General features: G+C 35.2%; 1 protein-coding gene across 22 annotated transcripts in view; it reads right to left on the bottom strand.

Moving 5' to 3' along the window:
• The window catches only part of GTDC1 (glycosyltransferase like domain containing 1), a 404,727-nt gene that overhangs the window by 284,088 nt on the left and 102,069 nt on the right, over window positions 1–18,570 (bottom strand). The window contains exon 1 of one of the 22 annotated variants that reach the window (XM_047869471.1): window positions 7,382–7,403. The exons of the other annotated variants lie outside the window; for them this stretch is intronic. The gene's annotated coding sequence lies outside the window, so the exon portion shown is untranslated. Of the gene's footprint in view, window positions 1–7,381; window positions 7,404–18,570 lie in introns of those variants that run through there. 22 annotated transcript variants of the gene reach the window in all.

The following is an 18,570-nucleotide window of genomic DNA, read 5'->3' as shown; positions in this document are numbered from 1 at the left end:
ACCGCAGAAAAGGAGTAAGGATATCAGAATTAGGGGTGTGGCATTTATTTCAAAGGAAAAACAACAACTAGAGAACTTCTCATGTGAGGAGCAAATACCGATCAGAAAGCCCATGTCCTTTCTGCATGACACTAGACTGCTAATATTTTATAATGTAAAGAAAAAAGTAAATGGCCAATCTACTCTTGCTCCCAAAAAGAACATACAAAGTGTGTCAGATAAATTTTTATCAACTTTTAAGTTTTTCTGCTTAACCCAGTGAGCTTCCGTTAAAAAAAAAAAAAAACTCATTTCTTCAGCATATTTTATTCCCCAATGATGCCAGATGAATGAGAATCTACTACACTATTAAAGCTTTATGAAAGTTTAATTCATTATCAATACTATGATTTAATGATACATGGCTAAATGCTACACATTAAATTGGCAATATAAATGAGTCAAAGTGATATCTGTGACATAGGAATTTTAAACCACTTCAAATTCTATTTAAGATCACCAGAGGTCAAATGATCTATCGAAGAATTGTCTGCCTTCCGAAAAATTTATATTTACGATTAAAAGCAGACACGTAGTGAAAAAAATCACAAAAATGTTTCATATGAACATTTTGACCAAAATGAAAAAGTGCCATTAGTGTCATCTCAATTAAAAACTAATAATGCATTGATAAGATCACCAAGAACAAAAGTAGCCTGAAACCAATGCTGTGAATATTTTTAAATTTTTATTAAAACTTTTTGTCACTGTACCTGCATTTATTTTAAGCTTGACCCAATTTCTTTATTCCCTGAGCCATTTTCAAGGTGAACTACATTTTAGTCTACCTCCTCTAGCAGTTACAACTGCTGCCATAGTTATTTTTTTAACAGTAGACAGAAAGGAAATTTGCAATATGCCAATGATTTATTGAAAAAGATGTGCTAAGTATAAACACATCATGTGAATTTTTAAAACAAAACCTAAATCACATTAGAAACCCATAATTAGCCTTCATATATGATGTCAATTCAGTTACTTATAATATTCAAATAATTTTCCAACCAAATACCAGGTAATAATTTTAAATCAGAGGAACTGTTGTATTAATAAATTCCACAGACACCTTACTGCTATTAGCTGTAGGAAGGTATGGTTTCAGTGATGATGGTTTTAACGGTTTGAATCCCACACACATGAGAAATCGATTCCACAGGCTAATCCACACATGGCTTGATACCTTACACTTCAATCGGTTGCTCCAAATATATTTTCTATTTGGCTATACACAATATTTTTAAAAGTTCAGTTTGGCAGAGCAGAAACCAGTGAAGTGAAACACTAAATGCCGTAAGTTGGGGAAAATAAAATTTGAGTAGGACTTCCCAATAGGTCATCAGAGGTTTACCTGGTATTTTCTTACTGACCCTGTCCCTTCTGCACCTCCACCCACCAACTCCAACACGCTGGCTTCTATTTAAAAAGCCACAATAACCCAGCAGGGTAAAATAGGGCAGTACTGAGAAAAGTTAGTATTACCCTCCAGCCCACTCACTTATTTTAATGATTCATCAGGGAAACCCCGGTTGTTAAAATGTACCTGAAATTATCTTATTATATACTAAAAAATAAGCATAAAAAGATTTCTGCTTTGAAACCTGTCACTACCAATTCCCCTAACAACCTAATAAGGGTGAATATATAGTAAAAATACATTTTGCTAAAAGGAGTGTCCTCAAAGTATTACACTACAATCAATATCATATGGAGGGGTGGGGGGGGGGACAGAAGTAAGCAGATCCTACAAAAAGTTATTTTTGAAAAGCTTTTCATAAAAATCAGGCATAGCAAATCTATCCTATCTCCTAGAACCTCAATGTAATCTCTGAATACTAAAAGACAATCTGGTATTAAATGCAGCGTAAAAACCTTACAATCCTAAAACTGTAGGCCCTGGCAATATTCTACACAATTAAAGAAAGTTTGGCTAACAGTAAGGAATGAATCAGATTCCTGAACATTAGTGTGAATTAAAGATAATGCATGAAGGAAACTGATCATTACTCCATTATTTGATAATGGGCATACAACCCAACATTTATCATAACTTGTGTACTACTGTGTGTACTTAAATAGCAGCATTAAAAATAAAAATCTTGGGTTCATGCTGAAAATGATGTCCCACTGTATTCATCCATTGTCCCACAGTGCTATGAGTGTTCCAATTTCTTCAGCTCCAACTTTAGTTTCCTGTTGTGGTCACGAAGAACTAAGGATTTATGCACCAAAACCAAGATTTGGTAAGAAGACTTACATGCCATCTTATTTGTGACACAATTTGAAGTAATTTTCAAGTGCACTTTTCCAATTTTTTCATTTGCTAGGATCTTCTATACGTACTCTTTAAACATTACAATCTGATATGCATATATGGCTATGTAATTTTCCCTAACAAATATTTTTATTCTTTCTCAATTTGGGATTTTAACTTTCTGTTTAGAACTGTCAGTCACTTATTCCATGACTTGAATTAATACAAAGTCTTGGTTGTAACTGTATCAAAGGCAAAGTCAACAACTACTTATTTGTACTGACACTAGGACATCATTCACTTGTTTTCAAATATGCATAATTTCCACAAATAAAGAGATGTGTATATATTACAAATTCACTACCTTACATTTTTGTGAAGTTATATTCCACATTGCACAACAAAGCTGTAACTATGAAATTTTTTGTGAGATGTTTACCGGTTTAATATCACTGACAAATAAAATCCTAATCCTCTTTCAATTTTCCATTGCTATTAAGTTCACGAAACATTTCAAACTATAAAAGTAGTAATGAATTAGTTCTCCTGAATACTAAAAATATTCTCAATTTGCCGACATTTTAAAATGTGGCAGTGTATTTATGAATGAGTAGAAACTTTTACACTAGAAAATCATCTCATCGCTCATTTGAACTATTCCATTGCCCTTCTAACTAGGCCTTCATGCTGCCACATCATCTGGTTCCCATCACACCATTCTCCGTATTCCAGCTACAGGTAATATTCCAAAATGCAAATCTGATCATGAGGTGACATGCTAAAAAAACATCAACGTCTCTGTCACCAAGGATAAAGTCCAAGGCCCTAAATGTGGCACTGCTCACCTTGCTTTCCTGGCCTTTCCTTTCTCTTCACCACAGCCCTGCTTCTCCCTCTCCACTGGGATCTCTCTTCCCCCACTTACCCAGACCCTGCCTTGTTGCCTTACCGAGCGCTCACACTCTCCTAGTTAATTAACACTTCTGTGATTTCACACCTTTCTCCCTTTGCCATCAGACTCTTCATGTTCACCTCAGGAACTAGCCTTAAATTTCGGCTAAACTAAATCAAGCAGTGAGTATAGCAAGCAAAACACACTATATTCTCTTCCAAATACTGATTCTCTTTCCGTACTGTCATAGAAATGAGAATTTATTAGATTTCTTTTCATGTAGATATGAGTTTATCTTAATCTACTTATACAAGAGAAGTAATGATAAAAGAAATGGTAGAAACACCACAAGTGATTGCATTCTGGGCCAACGCAAGTTTCATGGTCTAAAAGAATGAGTATCTGTGAGATCCGTGAATGTTGAAAATCACCTGCAGTTTTTTAATCTGCTTGGTCTATCATCATCTTAGTTGAATACTAGCAGTGGAAGCAGGATGAGAAGCCAATTCCCTCACCATAAATCTAGAGATCCCATTTCACATTGAGTAATTATACTTTTATTTAATGGGGAAGGGAAAAAAAGGCATTTTTAAATACTTTCTGCCATCAACTATTCATTTTATAAAAGTCTGACAAGATGAATAATGTATTTGCTTTCTCAGGATGGCATTTCTCCAAGGCTTCCACCTTCCTGAAATGGGCTGCAAATCAGTCCAGTGGGAGAAAATTAGATTATCTGACCCATTCATATATGGATACCTCAGTAGGAAAGTCAAGGTGTACCACAGAATCCTAGGTAGAAGGAATGCGGGAGCCACTGGCCAACAGCTTTTCTTTTATAGAAAAAGAAATGGAGAGTATTGAGCATCACAGAGTAAGGGACAGAGCAAGGGGTTAAGTCCAGGTCTTCTGACCCCATGGTCATTTATCTTCCCCATTATACTTCATTGCAGGTATCTGGTAGGATGTAAGTAAAAGGTGCATCCATTTTCTAGTCTTTGGAGTTTGGGAATTAAAAATCAATGTTTAAGAATTATATGTAAATGATATATATTGCAGTATTTTTTTATATGTGTGTGAAATATAAATGTCAGTATAAGATGATAAATATATGTATCGCATATTATATTTAATCATAACTCCCAATAATCTGTACATCTAGGATATCAGTGCTATAAACCACACAATATGGTTATATAGAATACCATATAGTTAGAGTGATAAAACTCAAAACTTTGGTTCTAATCTCTTATAACTCCTTCCAGAGTCCTGCATAATCATCCTTTCCCTAATCCCACAACTTTTATCCCTCATGCCCCAGCTCCAGACTAAGGCCTTTTTGATAGGGCGGTAGACCTTAATGACGAGGAAGGAAGACAATATCCGAGACTCACATGACAGGAGGGTTTGAAACAGAAGACGAAGAGGTCAGCCATATAGATGCGCTCAGTTTATTTCATAATTTACTACTGTCACCATCAGACAAAGTCTGAGTCTCCCCCCTATAACAATCTGTAGTACTTCTTTGTACTTAACACTTGTAGGATGTATTTATACGAGTGACCACATAATATCTCTATCCCCTACTGGATATTAAGTTCCAAAAGGACAGTGACCAGGTCTGCTTGCTTACCACTATATCTCAGCACTTAGCAAACAGAAAGTGTTCAACACTCTCTTTGAGTCAATAAACCATAAAACTCTTTAGCGATTGCCTTGACAATTTCTTCTGAACTCATCCAAGACCTTTATTATTATCAACTACAAATAATCACCCCTTCCTACCACTAATTACTACTTACAGAGAGAACTTGACGCACACATTCTATCACCACCTAAAATATAACAGGTGGCATCTTATTGTATTCAAAATGTCACACCTCATTCTAAGGAAAAATAGTTCTGCCCCAGCAGCCCTACCCAGGGATTTAGAAGCCAAGTTTCATGCCATGGGCATCTATTCTCTCTAACCTTTCTAGACTCCATAAGAATATTTAACACAAGGACAGTCAAGACTATGACCTAGAAGGATTCAATTGGTTTAATCATTAGACTGGCATTTCTTTCTTGGTCAGAAGCATTATCTTGTTACCCTACATTGGATTCTATGACAAATTTTAACTCAGACTTGGATTGTGTAAGATAATTATAAATATACATACCAAATGAGTTTAAAATAAAATGACTAACAGATTCTTAACTATACTGGCGCTAGAGAGTCTCGCTCTAACATCTTTTAAGAACTTAATCCATCTTAACTAAATAAAAAATTGTTGAGAAGTTTCCCTCTCCAAGTGGGAGGCACATATCACATTTTCAGTTAATTTTGAAACAGAAATAGCAGAGTTACTCTAACACACAAACATTCTCAACGTCCTATTTGAAGTACTGCAACCCAAGCAAACATGGGTGGCATTCCCTTGATGGGTTGAAACAAATGTCACCAAGTATAAAGTTCTGGATTTACTCACTTCCAGAGAAAAAATGAAAAGGACATAATCTCACAACTCAATCTATTTATCAGTGAGAGAAATCAACTTGCAAGAAATACAAAATCCTAACAGCTCAGGAGGCAAAAGAATATCAGGTAGACACATGGAAGAAGAAAAAGAAATTTCCATAGAGGCCTGAAGGCCTAGAACTAGATATTCTTAAAAGTATCAATGTTAGACACCTTTAATATTCACTTCATATTAGTGAAAGTCACCGTGCAGTGACAGACTTATTTAAATAGTCTTGGGAAACGTGAGGTGAGGTCAGTATCAGAATCTATTTATAAATAAGTAAGTAAATAAATAAAGGACACAAACTCTAATATCCTTTAAGGTCCAAATCAATAAAACTATGCTTTAAAGATGTATCAATTAAAATGTTTAGTGACACTTCTCTCACCTCCAAAGATCCACCTAATTATCACAATTTATTTATTAGAGGTAGGACTAGTTTAAAGTATATTTTCTTCTATTTATGTACTACAGCAGATCTTTTCTAGCTGCCATATCCTTGAGAAGAATCTTTTGATTTGCCAGTGGTCTAAGTCATTTGCTCATGGTTTAAGAAGCCAACACTGGAAAAACTGGATAGATTCTAGAGATCGTTAATGATAAATTTTAAAAAGCCCAGAAACCCAGTTTAGACCAGGGCTGAGTAAATCTGGGGCTAAGAGATGTGGTAATGAGAGCTGTATCACTATTTTTAAGTATCACAAGGGGCATATTATTAGCTACCCACTATTATAAGAAAAAGAGTCAGTCTGATAATAATAGACTGGAATTTCTAAATCCTGAAAATATTTAGGATTGAGACTGTTGAGTAAAGAATAGGCATACAGAGACAACAGTGTATAATTTCTAGAAGGTCTACTATAGGTCTTTCTACAGAGGAAGCACAGGCTTGCCCCTATCATCTGACACACAAGTTTCCACTGACTAAAAGATAAGTAGCAACAGCTCAAAGTTTCCTGATTGGAGCAAGCACTATGACTTTTATCTATTTAGTGGCCTTGTCTGTCACTATTATCTCTTTATCAGCTGGTTTTTCAAGGAGACATTCCAATGACATAAATATTTTGTCTAATGAGGCTGAGACCCTACAGTACAGAATATTCTTTGCCAACTACCCAAAGCCATACTCTGCATCCTCATCACCTCTTAAGGAAGTAATTTCACATTTTGCAAACAGAGTGTTCAGACAGAGTAAAGTTGCTTAGGAGTTAATTAATTCCCCCTTGCATCTCTATCCGGCATGTATATGCACCATATCTGGGACCATACGTCTCTCTACTGGATTAATTAGCATTTGCAGTTAACAAACAGCCTGAATCACTGTAGAGAGAGATTGTAACTTAAAACTCATAAAACTAGGTATATACTCTCTTGCATTTCATATAGCAGTTGTTCTACTGATCTTAGCAGAACTGAAGTTAAAAAAATATTGTTCACCCTCATCATTCCTCTTGCTCAATGTTTTAACGTCCCTTTCTCCTGCCTTGTGTCCAAACTATACTTGCCAGAATTAAATTGAAGATATTGGATAACCCCCTGCACATTGTTCAGAGTAAACGTCTGCCAGGCACAATGTGTTACCTCTCCCAGGAGTACTTGTATGTTATAAGGGGACAACAGGTGATGGCAAAATTTCAGCCATCTGCAGAATAGATAAGAATCGTTCGTGAATTAAAAAGACACTTCTCGAGGCACCTGGGTGGCTCAGTCGGTTAAGCATCCGACTCTTGGTTTTGGCTCAGGTCATGATCTCACCGTTTTATGAGTTCGAGCCCCACATCCAGCTCCAAGCTGACAGTGCAGAGCCTGCTTGGGCTTCTCCATCTCCCTTTCTCTCTCTGCCCCTGCCCCATTTGTGCTGTCTCTGTCTCTCTCAAAATAAATAAAGAAACTTAAAAAAAAAAAAAAAAGACACTTCTCAAGGCCGGAAGGCTGCTACCTACTCTATCAATGCGTGAGGCTGTATCTGCTTTAAAGTATTAAAATGTCTTATCACATCTGAACGTAATATAAAAATCTTGAAAACTGCGATCTTTGGATTCAACAGTACCACTTCTTCTGAGAATTAACATTGGAAATTATGAAGAATCTTTACTGAAGTCTTTGCCTCAAATTGCAAGCAATGAAAATATCCAACAAAAAGAAATTTCATAATTAAATGATTAATGATCAAAAATCATAATAAAAAGAACATGGAAAAATGTTTCTACCATTGCATGATTGCAAGTTATGAATATATAAAAATATATGATGAAATGACATAGAAACACGAGAGACTACACGTGAACACAGGTAGGCATAAATAATCATTTATGGTAGAACTGTGAGCCGTTTTGAATTTCTCTTTGTGTTTCATTTTATTCTTCAAGTTATCTTCACTGAATATATTTCAACTTGCAATTAAAAGAAACTATAAATTTTTTCTAACTTTAGGAAGGAGGCCAAATTGTTTGAAATAACAAACTACTTCCCAATTACTGAAGGCTTACTCCCCTCCAGGAGCTTGCCAGCGGTTTTCAAATTATTCTATTACTATTGCTATAAAGAAACTTATGAAAAATCAAATCAGCAAGGGTTAAACTAATGGGGCTACAGCTATTCATAAACACTATTAATTTGGTTTTGGAAATACTGCTTGTCTAATGTGTGAAATAAAAGTAATACTCAGTCGATTTTTAAAAGTACTTGAATTATTAAATAATTGTAAACAGATCACGATCTTTATTTATCGGTAAGGAATGCAGAGCTGCACTCTGACAGAGAATATTAGAAACTAAAATACTATTTGGCACTTACAGTTTTGAATAGGGACAGATATAGTACAGACTCAGAGTTTTAAAGTTCAAGTAAAGTGTCAAAATTAATTTGTGCCTTAAATAATTAGATTTGTGTCTTGAACTAAGGGGGAAATATTTAATAAAGGTGCATAAAATTGAAAAGAACTTCTAGTTTCACACTTAATTTCCAAAATGTATTAAAAAAGCAGCAACATGCTATTGAGTAATCATCCATATGTGTTACACACGTTAAAGGAAGGACTGATTGCATAGTCAACTACTACACAGTCTTGCAATTTTAAAAGACTGCCTCCTTTCATAATCACTCATATTTTTCCTATATTTATATACATGCAATAGTTGAATGGATACTCAATATACATTAATTAACCCAACAGCAACTCAGACTTAGTAGAGAAATAGTTTTAAATGGAACCCCCAGGTCCTAGTACTTTTTACAATTTAAATGCTATGAAAACATGAAACATATTTCAAGTAATAAGAAAGTATTATTCCTGGAATTGTTTTTCCAGTGCAACAATTTCATCATAGTTCATCTTTAAAACCATCTATCCTGAAAATTTTAACTTAGAAATCTAGAAGGAAAAAGGAAAAAACAAAAAACCTGCCATTAAAAGTATACAAATAATTAAGAATTAACCTCCACAAAACACAAAAGTACTAATAAAAATATGAAACTGCGAAAATGAGGGCCAAGCTTATCATTTTGTCTATTTTTAAAGGGACACTAAGAATATAGCGATCAACCTGTAACTTTCCATATTTTAAAATTAGCACCGACTTGATATGAAAAAGAAACCCTAATCTCAGGAAAGCACCATGTGGCATTTTTTAACTTTATGACCACTATGTTGACTCTCTGTCCCAGAGCAGATCACCTCCAGCATTAGTACTCTGACCTTACAGAAAAGTGACAGATAAAGTTTATGGTGAGAAAAAATGAGTTTTTATGGGTTTCCAAAAGGGAATTCTTATGACACTAAAAGCCATATAATAATATTGATTTGATAACCAACTTTTTTACAGCCAAATTACAGACTTAAGATTTCTGGAAAAATATCCAAGTGAATTTGCAGTAAAATACAATAAAATAGAAGCTTGGGCTCATGACTGGCAGTCTAGGATCTCTTTCCAAACTTTAAATATACATATAAAATAATTTTTTAAACCAAATCTTTAAAGTTTTCAGTGTCTCAAGATTTACCTTTTATGTTGGAACTGACTGACCCCTCCTCCTGACATTGATCAGGAAGCTGTAAGCGCTCAACTTTCTGAGAAAATAATTTCCATGCCTGTTTCTAGGTTTTTTCTGTCTTAAAGGCAAATGCACAATGTACAGAAACAAGGATTATTTTCTTGTAAAATCACCCTCAAAAATCAATTAGAATATTCAAAATATTCCATTCTCACAAATGAAAATAAGTTGCTTGCTGAAATGACAGTCTTCCATTTCACTGCCTTAAAAATTAAGCTGGCATGGATAATAAAAGTGTTTTCTGACTGGATATGTTTGGCATTCAAATATTTTTAAAACAAAAACTAATCCATAATTAGATTTCACAGGCGCAATCTATAGAAAACAGAATTTGTTTTTGTTTTCTGAGAGCAATACTAATGATTTGATATTATAAAAGTTATAACAACAATACCATTGCTTGCATGAAGCTGTAAACAAATGGGCACACTTGTGTTTATTATCCTTTTCAGTCTGATCTTTACCATTCATTCATTCCTTTAGCAAATATTTATCGTGCCTACTATGCGCCCAGCATTGTTCCAGGTGCTTGTGGGTAAATTAGGTGACAAAACAAATGTTCCTGTTATCACAGGAAATTGCTTTCTAATTGGAGTAAAAAGACAATCATCAAGTAAATGTAGCTCAGAGGGTACAGGTGCTATTGAAAAAAAAAACAAGCACAAGGTAATGAAGGATCCGGTTGCCGAGGCCTGGGGCTGGGAAAGGGTGGTATTTTATATTGCGTTGTCAGAGGACACCTCCCCGATGAAATGGCATCTAAACAGAAACCATAAGAGTGGGGGTTGCTGAACAGATCTGGATCTAAAGCCTTCCGGGCAGCAGGCACAGCAAGATCCCGAGATGGAACATGCTTGGCATGTACGGAGAGTAAGAAGGTCTGTGTGACTGGAAAGCATAAACAAATGTGCTTTATTCAGCATTCACTGAATGACTGCATTCTAAAAGTTATGCTAAGTGTTTTTGATATCAAGATGACCCAAATATAGTTTCTGGCCTCAGACCTGGATATAATTACAATACAGAGTGATAAATGTTATAAAACATTTCAGCTGGGTCTCAAAGAGAGACCAAAATCAAGTTCTACTTCAAGACAATGAACCAAGAGCCCAGAAAGAAAGTACTAAGGGCCAAGACCCCCTTTCTAAAGAGGAGTTGAAGAAATGTGCAGATAACTCTTGGCTCCCTTAACAACCATTCAACCCTTTTTTTTCTCCTTTAACTTTCTTCTCGAATTCAGGCTGAAATACTTGATCTCCCAGGTGTGAAGACAGGTGGAATGTTCTAGAGTATTCCAAAATGATGTAGATGGAAAGGAGGCTCAAAACTGAAAGCGCCCTCTATTGGGAGCCAGGATACTGCTGTACAACTCGACAAATCAACAACCCACAGTGCTTTTGGCTGACTCACCCCAGACCCCTGATATCAGGTCTTCCTTCCAAGCCCTTGAGCCGCCAGCCTCCCTCATCTTCTTCAACCTCAAGTAGGCATCAGCTTCTGACTGTCCTCCCTCCCTGCCGCTACATTTAATGTTTCCATTTTTCTGAAACTTAATGTCAGCCCTCCACTCAAACACCTCTGATTTTTTCTACAGAAGAAAGAGAAAATAATCCTTAGCAAGACATAAGACCCTTGACAATTTGGTGCCAAGCTCCCTTTCAGCTTCGATTCCTGTCACTCTCACAGACACACCATTACCTGAACACAATTTTTAGAACATTCCATACACATTTCCACCTCCAAGCACTGTTAGTGCGTTCTTCTTCCTAGAATCCATTCACTTTTACCACCTGTCAAATTACTACACATAGTTCAAGACTCCATTCAAATTCCATCTCATCTGCAAAAGCTTAAGTCAATTGCTCACCTATATTCAGCCAGTCAGAAGCAATTACTCCTTCCTCTGTGGTACCACCAAACTTGGCTTATACCCCAATTACAGCAGTTACCACAATCCCACCTGTACAACAGTTACACAGTATATATGTGTCTGGTCAACCAGATTTCAATTCCTTGGCAGCAAAGTCTATGCACAACTTATGTTTATATCTATTCATTATCCAGCAAAGTGCCTTACACACAATAGGCACTCAACTAACATACTCTTGAATTCTCCTCCATAGGCTACAATAAGTTCTCACTTTATGAGAAAGGGAAAAAAGAGATTTCTAGATAAAAATTAGAGCAGCATCATAAACTGAATTGTCCAGGCATTACCACTGTATTTAACTATTCAAGTAAGTTATGAACCATAGTAGATATTATTGAATAAGAAGATAAAGACAACACAAAATTAACTATGGGTGCTCATTAGGCAGAAAAATAAAGAGGAATGGGGAAATGTAAAGCCTAAAGGTACCTGTATTAGGAAGCATTACCAAGGGATACTAAAACAATTCATTTAACAAAGTTTTAGGTCCTGTTAAGTGCCAGATACTATAGTGATCACTGAGAATATAAAGGTGAAAAAGGGCTGAACACGCTTTTTTAAGCACGAAGCGTTGGCCCCAAAAGTAGGACCAAAAGAGCAGCTTAAAGGCCAAAACAGACAATCAATACCCAATTCTGAGTCCAAATCTAGGAAACTATCTTGCCTAAATTGTGATTATGTAGGAACTCTCTCCAGAACTGCTTCTGAATGTTAAAAGGGCTTCCTTTATTTTCAGTGACTATAAACTGCTCAGATAGAAAATTTAAGTTCCAGATACTTGAATACATTCCCTGCTTTGAGATAAGTTCTATCCATGCACAGGTTGTTTTAGTAATTAAGGTACCAACAACCCTGCCATGATGAATGAAAAGGGAGGAATTTATTAAAATGGTGCTATATAGGGAATGTTGCATGGGAGACAGTGGATAGTTGATTTCTTTGTCCTCTGAGGCCAAAATAACAGAAACAGAACGGAAATACAACAAAAGGAATTTCAGTTAGACATTGGACAAGTTGTGAGGCACTGATTCACCCTATCAAGTTACACTCAGCCATTTCTTCTGCAGATTTTGAATGAAGAGGTAGCCTGCTTTCCTCTAAGACAGATTAAGCAAAGCAAGCAGATGTAAAGATGACTTCTTAGTGTTTCTTTTAGACATATTCTTCAATTGTACATTACTATTTGTATGTGGATTAAAAAAATATGAAGCTGTCACTCTAAGAATTAAAACCATTAATTAAAATGCCACCTAGGATAAAATGTGACACAGTAGGCTCTTTGCCATGAGGCTACCAAGGCTGTAACAACTCCTTCCTGTAAATCAACATCAATAATATAAGTTATCAAATTTCCTACCATATTGATAAGTTCAAATCGCTTACTTCTTCAAAATCTGAGATCTTAATATATGACAAATGCAAGATATCCTTGTTTAAACAATAGTCTATGCAAAGGGTTAAAAGGAAATTATATTTTTATTTACTCATGGAATAATGTACTCCAGCAAAAGCATTGGTACTAAGTCATTTTGAGGATTCTCCTATAACCTTTGTAACTAAGTACCTTCCACTCAAAACAACTTTGCAACTTTGATTTTCCCAGCAGTAACAGACAAATCAATAAAATGTAGTCCACAACCCCTCACAAATTAAAACTATCACTATATCCCTTATAGGCATAAATGATTTACACCAATAATATTACAAATATAATATATTTCCTAATACTCATCCATCCATTCATTCAACAAGTGTTGAGTGAAGACCCACATCTAGGCACTGTGGTAAGTGTAAAGACACCAAGGTGACCCAGTTACAGTTCCTGTCGTCAGACACAAAATAACATTACAAAACCAAAACATATGTACTTATGTCAAAAGGGAACCAACAAATTACTATATACACCAAGTACCCAGAAAGTTCAAAGGTCCAAGCAACTCATCATACAAAAGAATTGAGAATTATGGCAGAGAACTCGGAGAGCTCACTCAACCTTCATTCCCATTCTCCTTTTCCCTGTCTTCCTCCAAAACAGAAACAAGATGGCTAAAAACTTTTTATCTCATTCTAGAAGTACTTATGTGACAGACTTTTGGCCAAGGAGATGTCCCCCATGAGCAGCCATCCCTTTCTTTCTTTCTTTTTTCTTAGACATCCCTTTCTTAAAAAAGAAAAAGAGGCGGCTCCCCATGAGGAAAGCACTTCTGAGAATCCTTCACTTTTCTTCCTGCTTGAAGGTAAGCACAATTTCTGGAGGAACAAAAGTCATTTGTGTAATAAAAGGCAAGTTACGTGCTAAGGATGTGGGAAAACGAGATGCTACCTGAGTCCCTGATGGCATCAGCTATCTGTGAATTAACTGCCTCCAGACTTCTTATGAGACAAATAAAACCCTTCCTCATTTCAGTCAGAGTCAGTAAGATTTTCTACTCTCTGGAGCCAGAGGCATTTTTACCATTAAAAAGGAAGCTGCAGCAAAGAGGAAGGATTTGAGTTAAACTATCTATGGCTCCCCCTTCCTCAGCTTATGCTATGATCTAGTTCTTCCCAGCTAGAAGAAATAAAAACAATTTTGAATTTACATTTCTACAATTGTCCTACAATTTTCAGTAATGTGGATTATGTAAATAAGCATGTTCTAATTCTTCCACAGAAATCTATTTGTTGCATAGTCATTACAAGATTTTTATTTCCCTTCTTAACTGATCCTCAAATCTAGAAAGTGACATTTTTTATGGTGTGGTATATATATCATTCACAAATGCAATATACACATAGAATCAAATAGCCAAAGATTAGGAACGGAGCAAGGAAGGAGAATGAAAAGAGAGAAGGAACAAGGAACCTAGTTTATTTCACAGTGTAAACTATGTTTTCAATTGTGCGAGCACTTTAGAAAGCAGCTTCTGAATAAATGAAAGACCACAAGATAACAGTATTTTTTTTAATAGGAAAGACTTCCTCTGCAAATTGAAATCAGTTTCTCCGTTTTTAAAATTTTTTCAAACTTAAAAAAATATATACCCCAAATATATTTGGGGTCCAATTTGCCACTACCATTATTAAATTATTATGCTATTCCACTTCTCTCTAGTAAGCTCCTTAAGGTAATAGTCTGTATAAGTTTCTGTTGGACACATTTTGAATGTGTACCATTCTTGGAATAGTTTCTATCTTAGAGTGCTGGAAAGATTCATTCATTTCAATCACCATCACTCCATAAGCCACATATACTTTTTCTGCCTTTTTTGTTCAAATATATTTCACTGTGGCCATTCAAAGGAAAATTACACATTCCAATAACATTTGAGTTCCTCTCAGTTACCCTTTCAGTGGTTCAGGGTAATGATAGAGTAAAGAATCGTGCTCTTCACAGGCTCTCCTTTTTTTTTCCCCTCATTTGGTAGAATTTCAGCTTCAACTCTCTTGTGCCAAAAAGCAATGGATAATGTCTAATGCTCCTCTCTAACAGTAGCTTACTTTAGAGGGAAGGGGAGTGAGAGTCAGGAGAAATCATCTCATTCCCAGCTTTTAAAGAGTCTTAGCATATGGGATAAGCAATCTCTTATCCCATTTTCCTAAAATAGAATTATGGAACCATAATAGGTCAAGTTGGGGGTGGGGGAAAGGAATTAGAAAGTTTTCAATAATCTGAGTAGGGGTAACAGTTAAAGGGTGAAATAATTGAAAGTTCTAGCCCTAAATTCTCACTGAAATCAATTTAAAAAAAAAAACCCTATATATTCATAAAACCTGGGACTTATATATATTTTTGGCACTGTTCCTAGGTAGAAGCTTCCTCTGTAAAACAGATAAAAGCTATATTCTCTTCTTCATGAGACTGCAAAAATAAAATAAATAAGGATAATAAGTATAGTCAGAGAACATAAATTCCTTCATTTTAAAACCAGCTTTCAAAGGCAATCCTGGTCAATCCATATGAACTCAAAAGCATATTCAGAGAATGACAAGTCTCCTTTGTTTATATCATCTCAACTTCAATTTCATCTGCAGTTATCTCCTTTAAAACAAGTATTTCTAGGCCCTTACATGATATCAAGTCCTTTTTCTGAGGCCCATTTTTATTTGGTTATCTTTTTAGGTGCACTAAAGATTGAGTTTACAATAAACTGAACAGACAGCGTACAAAAGGCTTTTAGAACTATACCATATGGTCCAGGGAAGGGAACAATCTGGACGATCCCCATTTCAATCTGCAAGCTTGTCCACCTCTATAACACATTATACCACTGTAATAAAATATTAAGATGGAAACGTAAAAGCGAAAATAGTCTATCTTTAGCATTACCAGGCAACCACACTTCTGAGCATTTACTGATAAACTTAATAAACATTTACTTTAATTTATATTCTGGAATTTTGGTATGCAACACCAGGCATAGAAACCTAGGCCACTATTCACTAGAAACAATATTTCGGCAGGGATATGTGTGGGTATTCAACTTATGCTTCAGAAATTTGGAAGGAAAAAGAAAACAAAACACTTTTACAGGGGGCATATTGGCAGGGGCTGATGTAACAGATGACACATTCTTGGAAATCAAATAAAAGCAATAGGGAAATACCCATGGCTGCCTGGTGAAGGCCTAATCACATGGACACAGCTGGAACCAATGTAGATCATTCATTAATAAAACTGTATTGTAGTAGCCACTTTTTGATGCATTTCAATTGCTGCTGTAGCCAAATCTCTGAATTTCTTTGTTTGCTTTTTTGTTGAATTTCTTTGTTTTAATGGGAAATACGAGAAGATGGGGGGGGGGGGGGGAACCACCCTGCTTTCATGCTAAAAATGAGACTAGCTCAAAAAGCTAAATGTCACTTTACCTTGCAATGTACTTACACTATCAGCAGCTTAAAATATGCAGCGCAAACCTGAAAGGGGGAACTCATATGGTACTATGGATAAAAAGTGAGCAGTGTGAGATGCCACGGAAAACATATGAAATACTTGTGACAGTATTCTACAGAATGATAATATGTCAGGCAGGGGGAATTAAAATGTATCAAAAATTAGAGGAAGAACCAAACAACCGAATTAACACACACGCGTTCTTGTAATACTCTCTAACAAAATTTAACACTGAAGTCTGTACCATACGTGTACGGGAAGATTACTAATATCTTTGACCACATAAATTCAGAAATCCACATCTGTTATTATAGGTTACCAATATTTGACAGCAAACAAAATATTCAAGCCACCTACCCTGGAGTAACGTTTAAAACCTGAAGTGATACTCAAATGAAACAAAACACTACTCATAATTATAAACATGGTATCTAATACAATAACATAAAATCCTGGTTAAAATAATGAATTTAGTATTTATCCAACTTTGCTGACATCCCTCAATAAAGCTCTTTTTCCAGGTTGCTACAAATATGATTAAGTTACTAAACAGTAATTCCTGCAAACCATATAATGTCAAACCATAAAGATACAGCTTTGATATATGCTCTGCATTAAACAAAACTGTAGAATTTATTACCTACAAAAAGGAAAAACTCAATAGTATTTACAAAAAAAAAAAAAAACAACCCTGCTCAAACACTCAAACATTACGGGTCTTAAATATATTGTACTATGCCCCTGTGTATAGTTAGAATAAACAAATAAATACAACAATTCGTGTTGCAATTCCTAAGTCACTGAAAGATATGTTCCTACCACAGAAAAGACAAAGGGCTTAATTGCAAATCAAAATTATAGCACTGGAGAAAATGTATTTAAAGTGAATGCATAGTATTTAATATGCAATAAACATACAGGTGAACATAGAGAATAAGCTTTTGGTCTATACCACCACACCTGGGCACAGAGGACTCCAGACAGACAGTCACGCACTTAACAGGACCAAGAAAAAAAAAGTTTCACTGGTTTTCCTTCTAAAAAATGTCATACGTCTAAAACGTAAAATGTTGACCTAAAGATTTAATTGATATAATTTAACAGGCATGTCACCCAGATTCATTTTAGCTACTCTACAGAAAAGGGCACTAAAATACAAGTCAAAAAACAGCATTGGGGGGAATGGAGAATTGTAGCATTTATTAACATGTGCATTATACATATAAAGCAATGTGGGTACTTGTTTGTTTTGTGAAATTAATGAGCCAATATGTTGCTGAACCTGTCTTGAGATTGAGAGAAAATAACAGGTGAGTTTATTTAATGCATATTTCTCATATACCTGTTTTACAAATCCTTTCAATGATTTTAAAGCATTTTCTAAATTAAAAATAAATCTCTAGGGAAAAAAAAAAAACACTTAGATTGTACAAGTTTATCTTAATGTATGCATAATAGGTCTATTTCCCAGTATATGTGGTATATAAAAATGTTTCACATTAATGATTCTAACAGGAACCATATTTACTTTCTTTTCGGTCACATTTGTTACACCATTAACAAAAATTCATGAATTTTTCCTCCCAAAGTAATTTTCTTATTGCCAAAAATCATTGACAAGTTTTTAAAATAAAAATCAGTCACAATAATATCAATCTCCTCTTTAGAAAACATATTCTGCCTACTTAACTATTCTTATCTTGATTGCAAAACACTAATTTTTAAAATAGAGCACTTGAAAGTCAGTCATTTGTTTTTGCTTAATACAACAGAAAACACATTTGCATTTTGAGGAACATTCTACGAAATTTCATAGAACGCTTGCTCATAGTGAAAACCTAGTCTCCTGCTCAAATCATCACTTAAAAATCATAATGCTACCTGTTCACACTCCTTGTAATAATAGGTCCCTAGCTAAAATTTAGAAAGAACTGGGAAACCTAAAAGCACTCTGCTTAACCTTGCATTTTCATTTCAAAGGAAAAAATTTTTAATGCACATCTTTATATTTAATGGAAGTTAACTTGC

The sequence above is a fragment of the Prionailurus viverrinus genome, chromosome C1 (genome assembly GCF_022837055.1).
Source record: "Prionailurus viverrinus isolate Anna chromosome C1, UM_Priviv_1.0, whole genome shotgun sequence".
Classification (NCBI taxonomy): domain Eukaryota; kingdom Metazoa; phylum Chordata; class Mammalia; order Carnivora; family Felidae; genus Prionailurus; species Prionailurus viverrinus.
Note: the sequence above shows the minus strand (reverse complement) of the source record. Positions and strands in the feature narration are given on the sequence as shown.